Below are 5,458 nucleotides of genomic sequence, written 5' to 3' on the forward strand. Positions count from 1 at the left end.
AAAAAAAAAAAAAAAAAAAAAAAAAAATATATATATATATATATATATATATATATATATATATTGTAAAAATAAGACCCATGACATTTAACGCTCGTCAATCTACTACCGTCCGATGGACTCAAGGTATGGAGGAAATGTTACGTTTCATTTTATTTTCAAGCGTGACTTTATGTATCATTTAAGCTTGAATTCTATGAAATGATTATAAATGAACGTCTAGAAAGAAACATGTTATGCATGCTATTATACATGAAGGTATATTGATTAAAAATTCTATTAAAATCACAAGAGCATAACATGTACTTTGATATCACTACAAAAAATAAATTTAATTGGACCTTTATGTGACAGACGTGGTTAGAATTTATCAGACCACTAGAAAGGCCATGGCTTATAGAGCAGTGTTGAACCGTAAGTCCATCATTTAGTCTTATAAGAATTTCATGACTGACCCGATTCGTCCACTTGTCGAACACGTGTAAGACATCTATGAAAAATGTATGACAGCTGTGAAGGCAGGACTAGAAATCACGCATATTGAGGCTGTGAATAATCTCGTACACTCATTTCCACCTCAATGGGAGGACATGGGAGTTATGGTTAGGAATGAGATGTTAGAAGGTAACCCCCCAGAGCATCCAAACACGTTTGAGTTTAATGTATATTGTCAGACCCTTCTAGATAGGTGGAGTGAAAGTTTAGAATGCCAACTGGAGGTAGGGAATGAGCTCGATGATGAGCCAGAGCTCGTGCCAGAACCTCAAATTGAGTCGGACCCAGAGGAAGATCCCGAATGGGAGCATGAGGATAACTTTAGGTTGGAGTTAGAGAATGATCATGAGCATGAGCCTAAGCCACTGGTTGAGATAGACGTAGAGTCTGTGCCTGAAGTAGAAGACTCCTTCGAAGATGAAGCTCCATTAAAGAAGATTCGCATAATTCATAGGGATTAGAAATTTAGATTCCATTTTCTTAGTACTGTGATATCTTTTCCTTTATGTTATTGGAAATAAAAATAATAATAATAATAATTTCCTTTGAGCTACTATGTTGTCCAATATTCCTAAGACAAAAATTTATTTTGTTAGTTTAAAGGAAATGGCGGGACAACAAGATCAAGCAACTATGTTTAGGGATCTGATGAGGGCAGTACATGACCTTGGTAGGAATCAAGCACCCGCACTAGCTCCTCAGAATGGATCGGCAAATGCTAACAACACAAGTTTAATTGTGGAGCAGTTTCACCGTTTCAAACCTCATTCTTTTGATGGCAAGGCAGATCCTTTGGTAGTTAAGGAGTGGTTAAGAGGGCTAGAATGAATCTACAAACACATGGCATGCATTGACGCACAAAAGGTATCATGTGCTGAGTTTATGCTGATCGGAGCAGTAGACCACTGGTGGGAGTCTACTTCGTGCACTAGAACGGAAGTACAACAATGTGCTATGACTTGGGCACAGTTCAAGGAAGAGGTGATGACAAAATACTTTCCCCAATCACTGAGGGATCGGAGAGAGGCAGAGTTCCTACAGCTGAAACAAGGAAATATGTCGCTTGATGAGTATGGAAGGAAGTTCGAACAACTTTCTAGGTATGCTACACATCTTGTCGATACCGAGCCAAAGAAGGCTAGGAGGTTCGAATTAGGCCTGCATCCAGAGATTGGAGGAATCATGGCATCTCACCATACGACCACATATAATGAAGTACTTCAACGAGCGCAGTCAATTTCTGATCGTCTAGAAATGGATCGGATGATTGAGAAGAATAATGAATCATATGGGAAACGAAAGTGGAATGGATCGAATAAAGGGAAGGGATTTGTACAATTTAAAAAGTCCAATATAGGATCAGGATTAGGGTCAAGTAAACCAAATGAAGTTACTCCACGATGCCCAAAGTGCAACAAAGCTCATGGAGGGGAGTGCTAATTTGGGAAAATGTGTGCTATCGATGTGGCCAAGAAGATCATTTTGCTCCGGATTGCAAGGCATACCCACCTAAGAAGGATAATGAACAGGGCAGGAAAGTAAAAGCCAAAGTCTTTGCTTTAACCCGGGAAGAGTCAACAGAGGATCTAAATGTAATGGCAGGTATTCTATCAATAACTGAACTACTTGCATATGTTCTTATAGACTCCGAAGCTACTCATTCATTTATCTCCACCGCATTTATTGCTAAATCATGTACTGCATGTGAAAAATCTGATAGTGTTCTAAAAATTTCTATTCCATCCGGTAGAATTTTGAATACCAATCAGATCGCTAGGGCAGTAAAATTAGTAATGGAAGGAAAATAATTTGTAGTTGATCTACACCTCCTAGACATGAAAGACTTTGACGTTATTCTAGGAATGGACTGGTTGGGAAGCAATCACGCAACCATTCGATGTTTCAAAAAGGAAGTAGTTGTTCAGAGGCCTGGGGAGGATGAGTTTTGATTTTTCGCTATACGAGTTAAGTCTTTACTGCCACTCGTGTTAGCCATGAAAGCAGAAAGGATGTTGAAGAAAAGATCCTGTTAAGGATTTCTAGTGAGTATACATGGAACTCAACAATCGGAGCTTATGATTTGTAATGTGCCGATTGTACGAGATTTCATTGATGTATTTCCTGATGACTTACCTGGCGCGCCACCAGATAGGCAATTGGAGTTTACAATTGACCTCGTACCTGGTGCAACTCCCGTGTCTAGAGCTCCATATCGGATGGCGCCAAAGGAACTACAAGAATTAAAGATATAGTTGTAGGAGTTGTTGGATAAAGGTTTCATCCAACCAAGTACATCTCCTAGGGGCACACCAGTTTTGTTTGTGAAGAAGATGGATGGGTCAATGAGATTATGTATTGATTATAGGGAACTAAACCGATTGACAATCAAGAACAAATATCCTCTTCCTCGGATTGAAGATCTCATTAATCAATTAAAGGGTGCAACAGTATATTCCAAAATTGATTTGAGGTCGGGCTAGCATCAGTTGAACGTGAAGGCAAATGAAGTTCCAAAGACAGCATTTAGAACTCGCTATGGTCATTATGAGTTCACGGTAATACCCTTTGGCTTAACAAATGCCCCTGCAGTATTTATGGATTTAATAAATAGGGTATTGCACCAGTATTTAGATTAATTTGTCATTGTCTTCATTGATGATATTTTGGTGTATTCAAAGAATAAGGACCAACATGAAGAACAACTCAAAATAGTGTTGGAGACACTACGAAAGGAGAAGTTGTATGCCAAATTCAAGAAATGTGAATTTTGGCTTGATCGTATAGTTTTTCTTGATCATGTGGTTACGGCATAAGGAATTGAAGTGGACCCTAGTAAAGTTGAAGCGGTAACAAACTGGTCCTGACCAACAAATGTAGGCAAAGTTCGTAGTTTCTTGGGACTAGCCGGTTATTATCGGAGATTCATTGAGGGATTCTCCAAAATAGCCGGGCCAATGACCCAATTAACCAGAAAGGGTGTAAAATTTCAGTAGATTGAGAAAATGTGAGGAGAGCTTCCAAGAACTGAAACAGAAACTGGTTACAGCTCCAGTTTTAGCTATACCAGAGGGTTCAGATGGATTCGTTATATACAGTGATGCATCCAAACAAGGGTTGGGATGTGTACTAATGCAGTTTGGTAAGGTAATAGCATATGCCTCTAGACAATTAAAACAACATGAGCAAAACTACCATAAGCATGATCTAGAGTTGGCAGCGGTAGTACACGCTCTAAAGAAATGGCGTCACTACATTTACGGGGGAAAGTGCGAAACCTATACAGATCATAAGAGTTTGAAATACTTCTTCACTCAAAAGGATCTGAATATGAGACAAAGAAGGTGGCTAGAGTTAGTTAAGGATTATGATTGTACTATCTATTACCATCTGGGTAAAGCTAATATAGTCCAATTGCTCTTAGTAGGAAGACAGTAGGACAACTAGCTGCCTTACCCACAACTCAAGTGCAGTCGATAAAGGAGTTTGATAAATTGAAATTGGAAGTTTTCATTCCACCAACTCAAGTTACTACAAAAATTTCAGCATTGAAGATACAACCTACCCTTAGGGAACGAATCAAGGATGCTCGAGACAATGATCCATTCTTGAGAAAAATCAAGGCGGAAGTTGGTACGACCAAAAGAAAAGGTTTTACAATAGCGGAGGACAATACTTTGATGTTCGAGGGAATATTATGTATACCAAAGGATGAAAGGATAAGGAAAAAAATATTAGAGGAAGCTCACTATACGCCGTACGGTGCACATCCCGGTGGTACTAAAATGTGTCCAAACCTCCGCGATACCTTTTGGTAGCGGAATATGAAAAGGGGGATTGGTCTCTTTGTTGAGAAGTGTATGGTATGTCAGCAAGTTAAAGCAGAACATCAAAGGCCATCAGGACCATTAAATCCATTGGAAATTCCAGAGTGGAAATGGGAGCAAATAGCCATGGATTTTGTAGTAGGTTTTTCGAAGTCAATGAAAGGACACGATGCCATCTGGGTAATTGTAGACAGGTTGACAAAGTCGGCTCATTTCCTTCCAATAAGAATGAACTATAGTATGGATCAATTTGCTCAATTATATATTAAGAAAATTGTCAGGCTGCATGGAATTCCAACATCCATCGTCTCAGATTGAGACCCAATATTTACTTCTAAATTTTGGAAGAGTATGCAGGGAGCTATGGGGACAAAGTTAAATTTTAGCACTACCTACCATCCTCAATATGATGGATAGTCTGAAAGGACTATTCAAATCTTAGAAGACATGCTCCGAGCATGTGTCTTGGATTTGCGAGGTAGTTGGGAGTCACATCTATCATTAGTGGAATTTGCATACAATAATAGCTTCCAGACTACCATTGGCATGGCTCCTTATGAAGCTCTCTATGGTAGAAGATGTAGATCCCTAGTTCATTGGGATGAAGTCGGAGAAAAGGGAATTTTGGATCCAGAGATTATTGCAAGGACAGTGCAAGCAATTGATAAAATTAGGGACAGAATAAAGTCTGCTCAAGATAGACAGAAGAGCTATGCAGATCAACGGAGAAAATTGATAGAATTTGAGGTCGGTGAGAAAGTGTTTTTAAAAGTGGCACCCATAAAAGGATTTCTTAGATTTGGCAAGAAGGGAAAGTTGAGTTGGCAAGAAGGGAAAATTGAGACCTTGATTCATAGGTCCTTTCGAAATTCTAGATAAAATTGGGAATGTAGCATACCGTCTAGCATTGCCACCTAGACTATCAGCAGTACGTAATGTATTCCACATTTTGATGCTTAGAAAGTATGTGCATGATTCCGAACATGTGATAAACGATGATTTATTAGAGGTACAGAAAGATCTAACATATAAAGAGACTCCTTTGGAGATTATCGAAAGGAAGACACATGCATTAAGGAATAAAGAAATTGCTTTAGTTAAGGTTTGATGGAAAAATCATGGAGTCGAAGAGGCTACTT

Source organism: Olea europaea, chromosome 15, assembly GCF_002742605.1.
Source record: "Olea europaea var. sylvestris chromosome 15, O_europaea_v1, whole genome shotgun sequence".
NCBI lineage: Eukaryota > Viridiplantae > Streptophyta > Magnoliopsida > Lamiales > Oleaceae > Olea > Olea europaea.